Raw genomic sequence first — 8,416 nt, 5'->3', positions numbered from 1 at the left:
AGCTAATTTTCTTTTGCTAAAGCAATGCCATGGTTTTAAATCTCCAATACTGAAACTCCAATTCAGAAAATCTCCTAGACTTCGTCAATTTTACTCTTTTTCTCGGTAACTTCAAAGTTTCATTTTTGGCAAGTTCTAACAATGTAAAGGATGGATTAAAATAGTTCAAGTTATGCCTTCATGTTCTGATCATTGTATTTGTTCAATCCCTAGTTATTTGAATGTTGGATCTCAATGCCTAATATTGAAGGTGGCCAGCCAGTAATAAATTTGTACTGGACACATTGAAAAACAAAAACAAAATCAGTTTTCATCAAAAATAACACTTTGACTATTGGAATACGTGTGTTCCAGATCATAATTATTTTAACACAAGGTTGTAATGAAAAGCGTTTAATTTTCATTTTCGACAATAATTCTTAGAATGAAATCTCCAACAAAAGGACAACATTCTAGCTCAATAGAAAATGGTAAGTGAATAATTTCAATATTTCAATGTTCCTCTGGCAGTGCAAACGTTAAGAGTGTTCGCTCATTTGAGGTTGCAATTACGTTAAGATAAATTAAGATAACAATCCCTCTCAACCGCATTCCAGTTGAAATAATTGCAAAACATGCCTAAACCCATATTTGTAATGGTACGTTCAGAAATTGTATTGATCAAGTTTGTTTTTTAATGATCGTACTTGTTGCTAATTTTTGAAAGGTAATGACAATACGTTTACAGCCATCGTCATTGTGTAATAGATATCCAATTGCAAATCCTATGACTTTCAAAACACACAGTGTCTTTTTCTAATCTATTTTCACGCTTTGCTGTTGCATTTTTCATGACAGTGTGTGTTCCTTTATTATCAAAACCTAATAGATTTTACTGGATTAGTGAGAACTTCTTGACATGGATATTGTACAGAATATATTTATTATCTACTACTCTGGATTTCAGTTTTTAACGTCGATCAACTCTGATACAACCCGATTGTTTTTAAAAAAATAACACAATTATTGCGTATTAAACTGATAACTAGGAGTCATCATTCTACTTTACAAAAGATCAAATGTATCGTCCAAAGTAAAATTTTGACCTTGGCTCTTATCACTTTGCTAACGTATACATTTCAGTAAAAACTAATTGCATTGTTTGGTTGCATTCTTTAATTGAAGCACTTCCAAGTACAAGCGTTGAGCCTATATTCAATGCAACTACTAATAATGATTAACTTAAGACATGCAGAATCCACTCAAAACCCAGCAAGAGAAGAATAAGGAATGGCAGATTCAGGTTCATACGTTGTAATTCAATTACTCTAAATATATTGGACTTTAGAATTGCCCATTGTTTTAAGGCTACTGGTACTGCCTGGAAGATTATGAAGCAAATTGTTGCTATAATAGTCCCAGAGACATGAGTTTGCAGTTCATTAGAGCTATGAAGATAGTGGGTGGATTTTCCTGGATCATGGAATGGAATAGGAGATTTGACAGGTGCACAAAAGTTCTGGAAGAATATTGTAAAAGAAAGAATGAAAAATGTAAACCTGCGTATAAAGTCACATAAAGAGCAACCAAATGTAACTTGAGCTGTGAGGTTTTGTACTTTCGTTTCAGACTTAAGTTCCTCAGATCTGAAGCGTATAGACTGAAATGTTGCTGTAAATAAATTGCATAGGAACTCACAACAAAATTGGATAAATACTTGAAGGAAAACTGTTGGTTAATCTGTGGTAAAATAACAAGGGAACAAGTTTAACTTGATATCATTGAAAGCCGATCATAATTATTTTAACACAAGGTTGTAATGAAAAGCGTTTAATTTTCATTTTAGACATCGCAGAACAAAAAACTTCCTTTGAGATTTTAACGGTCTGTGGCTCTGCAATTATCCATTCATAGTAAATTCATTGTCTTGTACCTCAGACATTGCTGCAGTTCTTAGTAGAAGTCATCAGCGATCTACGAAAATATTCAAAGAAAGCAAACTGTTGGTACTAATACGATAATTATGTCAGTGAAACTAATATACAATTAAGTGGCTCTGCTCATTAAACTAAAGCCAGGTTTTTGCATACGTTGTTCCCGTACTCGAAGGAAAGTGGGTTTATTAGTAAGTCAAAAAGGGGCATGGGATCTTTGTGTCTTTTTTAAAGATTGATTAGTAAGACAATCCAAAAATGATTTTTTTATGCAAGATGGAACATATCGGAACCCCAACCTGATCATAGGGCTACTCTATCATTGGAGATAGACGATTGATGCTGTTTATTACCCTGAGTATCACCACGCCCATGCGGGGTTAGAGAGGGGCGTGTCTTGGTGTTGCGCTTTGTTGGAGTGTGCGTTATAGACCCGATTGGCCGAATGGCCTCTTCAAGCAGTCTAGGGATTGCACGATTCTATATTTGACATTCACACACACTCGGGAAAGTCAATCAGGCGAAAACATGATCGGAGATCTTTGTATGATTTTTATGGATCTGGAAGAGCTGCTGTGGATCCAATAGGTCAGTCCGTGAGGAGGACATTTCAGGATTTAATAAAACGACAACCAGGCTGGTTCTGTCCTTGCCTCGGACACTCCTCCTCCCCTGCTTCTAATAATCGAAGGCACCAAATACCAAACATATTTTGCGAAAAGAACAGCTGAGAGTCAGGTTTCAACACAATATTCATCAGGGACATTCTTGCTAACGATGCACAATTGCATATTACAGGCTAACTGTGCTCAGACTTGAATGACCTACTTTCATTTTTGTTAACCCTGATGACACACATCTTTCAAATTGCATTTGTACAGGAGAATGCCATTGGATGAAATAGTTCACTCGGTAAAAACAGTTTTTGAATCTTATTTTAAAACATGCAATTCATGATATGTTTCATCTCAGTTTTATTTTCCTGCATTATTTTCACTCACTAAGAATAACTATCTCGTTTCAAATTATTAGAGGGATTGCAAATGCGGGAGCGTTTAGTTTGCAGTTAACTGAAAAGTAATGTGGGGTGAAGAAGTTACAATTCGTCTACCATGTTACGTGAGAAACAGCAACTGGAATACGAACAGATTTATTTATCACTAGGATTGATGTCTCCTCTGATTTCCAGTGCCTTCGTAAAATTTTGTGTCAGTCTTATTGTTTAAGATTGGGCACTTGAAGTCAAACAAGTTTGACTGTCATGCTTCAATCACTAAGGATCTTGACCGGGTTACCTACATATATATTCTGTACATAAGCACACATCTTATTAGGTTGTCGGAAAAGCGAACAATATACAGTTAATACATCTTCTCTGAAGGTGTGTATAGACCATGGAAGAACTGTAATTTTTGTTACAAATTATTGCAGGCAAGCAGATTAGTTTTCTGAACACACTTCACATTTTGTTTTCTTGCATAGCCATTGATCTTATGCAATATCCGGCACGGTGGCACAGTGGTTAGCACTGCTGCCTCACACACCAGAGACCCGGATTGAATTCCCGCCTCAGGCGACTGTCTGTGTGGAGTTTGCACATTCTCCCCGTGCCTGCGTGGGTTTCCTCCGGGTGCTCCGGTTTCCTCCCACAGTCCAAAGATGTGCAGGTTAGGTGAATTGGCCATGCTAAATTGCCTATAGTGTTAGGTAAGGGGTAGATGTATGGGTGGGTTGCGCTTCGGCGGGGCGGTGTGGACTTGTTGGGCCGAAGGGCCTGTTTCCACACTGTAAGTAATCTAATCTAATCCATCAATCAACAATCCATTCTCACCTTGCAGGAACATTTTCACAATTCACTCACAGACTCTAGGAGGCACCGACTGGCCAGCATTCATTATCTGCCCCTAACCACCCTTGAGAATGTGTTCTCTTCTTGAACAGTTACAGTCCAATTGGTATAGGTAAGATGAGTGCTTCAGGTGGAAGTTCGAGAATTTTGTCCCAAAGCCAATAAAGGGCCAGACGATTAATTCCGAGTCAGGGATAGTGAGTGTTTTGGAATGGAACTGGGAGGGGTAATATTAAGCTGCATCTGCCACCCATCCATTTCTAGATCATAGTGGCTATGTGATTGCAACCTGTTCGAATGGAGTCTTGGTGAATTCCTGCAGTGCATCCTGCGGATACTTCACACTGCTGCTGCTGATATCAATGATGGAAGGAGGTGATTTTGCATCTGTGCTGCCAACCAATCGAGATGGCTTGTCCTGGTTGGTGTGAAGCTTTTATTATGTTATTGGAGCTACACTGATGCAGGCAAGTGGGGAATATTTTGTCACAGTCCTGAACTGTGCCTTGTAGATGGCGGACAGGATTTGATAACTCACAAGGTGAAATAATCCCTCCCGGACACCAATCTTCTTTCCTGTTCTTGAAGCCCGCCATTTAATTAAAATATTGAGGTAATTATGGAGCAATGATAACTGCTATGGTGCTGACAGCACGATGGTACCGTCACTTTAATGCAGTTATTTTGTCCTTGTGTTTTCTTTCTCAGAGAGGTCATAAAGGCAGAGGTGCTGCAATGTCTGGAAAGATCCTAGTTTTATCAATGGCAGGGGAGTGGCCAGTTCTCTCAGTTCAGTTTTAATCCAGTTTGGTTTAGTTGCAACAGTGAGAAGCTGCTGCAGAGCAGAAAAAGGTTCCAAGCTTCAGCAGTTCATTCTTAACTGACTTTTTCGCTCTGAAATCTTTCTTGCCTGTCAGAACCTATGTTTGAATTTACCTTTTGCCAAAGGGTGTGTTTATGGGATGTTACGGGAATTGGAACAGCTCCTTAGTTAAGTTGCGATGTTCGGTCAGATAAGTTTTCAATGCTTGTGTTATTCTAAGTTCCATTTTCATTTGTTCATGTTTCAACAACTGTTGTGTTTTAGTAAGCACTGTTTTGCCTAGAGCCAAATGGTTTGAACAGCTGCATCACAGCTGAAAAATCCACTTCACATCTGTCTTTAAAATAAGAAAAGTTAGCCTCTGAGCTACCTTTTTAAAAATGTTTTGAATGTGTCACTGATTCAGCAATGGAAATTACATTGAAATTCAAGGGAGGCTGATGCTGGCGATGGTAATTACCTGGCATTTTGGCGTAATGTAATTTGCAACTTCTCAATTCATTCTGAATATTTTGCAGGGTTTTCTTGTTTTTGGACGTGATTTGCTCAATTTACTGAGGTTTTGCAAGTGGTACTCCCTAATGCTGAGTCATCCACAAACATCCCTGCTTGCCACCTTCTGATTGAGGCAAAATAATTGATAAAGCTGCTGACTATGGTTGGACTAGGACAGTGCCCTGAGGAACTACTGCAGAAATGTCGTGAAACAGAGGGGCATAGATAGAATAAATAGACAAAGTCTTTTCCCTGGGATGGGGAAGTCCAGAACTAGAGAGCATAGGTCTAGGGTGAGAGGGGAAAGATATAAATGAAATCTAAGGGGCAACGTTTTCACGCAGAGGGTGGTAAATGTATGGAATAAGCTGTCAGAGGAAGTGGTGGAGGCTGGTAGAATTGCAACATTTAAAAGGCATTTGGATGGGTGTATGAATAGGAAGGGTTTGGAGGGATATGGGCCGGGTGCTGGCAGGTGGAACTCGATTGAGTTGGGATATCTGGTTGGCGTTGTCGGGTTGGACCAAAGGGTCTGTTTCCATGCTGGACATCTCTATGACTCTCAATGAGAAGCTTGGATTTTAATATGTTATACATTTCGGCAATGTTGGGAGAAGAAATGTTCATTGGTTAAAGTAATAATTAACATTTGTGAATAATTATGACGGTGCTACTGCTGTGAGAATGAAACAAAGTGCATTTAAATGTGGATTGCCCGCAGTGTTAGGTAAGGGGTAGATGTAGGGGTATGGGTGGGTTGCGCTTCGGCGGGGCAGTGTGGACTTCCACACTGTAAGTAATCTAAAAAAATTCCTCTTGCCGAACAAAATTGTGTAGAGTATGATTTATGTGTACACGATTATTCATAACTGCATCTCTAATACTAAAACCGTGCATTTGTGGATTGCTGAATTTCTCCTAACATGTAACATCTGCACGCAACTTTCAGTTTCTGATTTAATTTATATATTTTGAAAAGTCTCATTGTTATACAGTTATAGGGTCACACATGGAAACAAACCCTTCAGTCCAACTACTCCACGCTGACCATATTCCGAAACTAACCCAGTCCCTTTTTTTTTGTGCTTCGCTTATATTCCTCCAAACGTTTCTTCTTCATGTACTTATCCAAATGCATTTTAAATGCCCTAATTTGACCTGCGTCCAGCACTTCCTCTAGCAGTTCATTCCACTCACGAGCTACATTCTGTGTAAAACTATTGCCCCCTCATGTCCTTCTTAAAAACTTTCTCCACTCACTCCAAAACTATGCCACCTAGTTCTGAATTCCTCCACCATAGGGACAGGACCTTTGATAATCACTTAATCTATGCCCCCTCATCAGATTGAAAAATGCAGGTTGGGTTAGAGACTAATTTATAAGCAATAGCAATAACATGGGTGTGAAAGCTGAGAGACCTGCAGTGATCAAGGATACCAGGCTAGCGGATAGATCATTTGCTAAGCAACAGCTGACGTTTTAGGATATCCGCATATTCCTATCATAAAGAAAAATTCCAAGGGTAGGACCCATTGAGCGATTAAGTAAAGAGGCTTAGGAAAGTATCAACCTTAAGGAAAAAACATATTATTCTGCTAAGATGATCGCTAGGTCAGTTGACTGGAATATAGTGACTGGAAGGTTAATCAGAGAAAGTAATTGGAGAACAAGACAGAGCTAGCGACAAAGATTTTTTTTTTAAAAGGAACAGATCCTGTTGTTATATGGAAGCCTGTACCTTAATTTCCATAAAGCATTTGCTCAGGAGCCACGGGAAACAAGTCATTGTGCAAAGTCAGAGTTCATTTTGAAAGAAGCAATTTATTCACTTGGGGAGGGGATTGTTATGCGAGCAGAAATCAGAGTATTCTAAGTTGAAAGACAATCAATGCTTTCATTTCCTCTGTTCGCCCTCTAAGAATTCTTCGATGTGATTGGCTGCTTACTTAGAACACAGAACATTGAATATTCCAGTGCAGTACAGGCCCTTCAACCCTCGATGTTGCGCTGACCTGTGGAACCAATCTGAAGTCCATCTAACCTACACCATTCTATTTTCGTCCATTTATCTATCCAATGACCATTTCAAAGCCCTTGAAGGTGGCGAGTCTACGAGTGTTGCAGATAGTAGACGACTTGTTTGATAACATCATTGATGCTCGACGCTGTATATGCATTTGAACTGAGAACAGCATGAAACGCACTTTGACAGTGATGAGAACAAAACTTTGGCAATTGTTAGAGATTTGTATGCAGCATTGTGAGCAGTGTCATCCCTGCACCACGATACTCAAAACAGTGGCTTCTCGGAGATTTTGTAGGTACCAAGGAGGGTGCTTTAAAAATATTTAATATCAATTTGGAATATATTTGACTGGCTTAATGTTGGACGCTTCAGAAGGCGTGTTTGACAAAGCAAAGGAGACGCGTTGTGATGCAAAAGTGATGAAGTTGTACAGAATACAAAGCGCGCGACTGGAATCTCTAACTCGACATTACTCTCAAGGTATGTTCACTGTCAGTACAATAAGCAATTTATTGCATCTGAATATAGGTAGTCAGAGAGATAACCTGCCTTCAACCATTCTCTGTATTTCTCTGAATAGTTCCTCATCAATATCTGAATTCAAAATGGAGGTTTAATAAAGGAGAATTCCATATTTTAACCATTGTTAACAAAAACAAATCTTACTTTAACCTGTCATAACTGATCCATGGGGTCATCCAGTCGCAAAAGCTTTAGTGGAAAGACTCTCCAACTAAAGTTACAAAAAACCTGAATCATGTTTTATTTCACATTGAACTCCTTGTTTGCTGAGGCATTGTTAATTTGCACTTCTAAAAGTGCCGTAATAGCTTCCAAGACTTGAAGGTTTATGTCGGGGTGTGTCTGTTACATGTGAAGAGAATGGTTATGCAAGTATATTCATACTGTTGAAATATTTGAATAACGATTCTTGCCTCTTTGCTCTTATTTAAATTTATTTGTAACCAACTCGTTCTATGTGTCTTTATTCAAGAACCTGTCTGGTTTGCCTGATTTATGTGTAGTCATTGAGTCATAGAGATGCACAGCATGGAAACAGACCCTTCAGTCCATCCCGTCCATGCCGACCAGACATTCCAACCCAATCTAGTCCCACCTGCCAGTACCTGGCCAATGTCCCTCCAAACCCTTTCTATTCATATCCCCATTCCAAAGTTCTAAAACAATGCAACAGCATACGCAACAGTAATTGCCGCTCGTGGAATTCGAGGAAATCACCTCCAACACCTAAAATACCTCAAAAAAGGAGCAGCTGTTACAGCCAGAAATGTTTCCCGTCCTCCATCTT

This window comes from Chiloscyllium punctatum, chromosome 34 (assembly GCF_047496795.1).
Source record: "Chiloscyllium punctatum isolate Juve2018m chromosome 34, sChiPun1.3, whole genome shotgun sequence".
NCBI classification, from domain to species: domain Eukaryota; kingdom Metazoa; phylum Chordata; class Chondrichthyes; order Orectolobiformes; family Hemiscylliidae; genus Chiloscyllium; species Chiloscyllium punctatum.
This window is presented reverse-complemented; position numbering follows the sequence as displayed.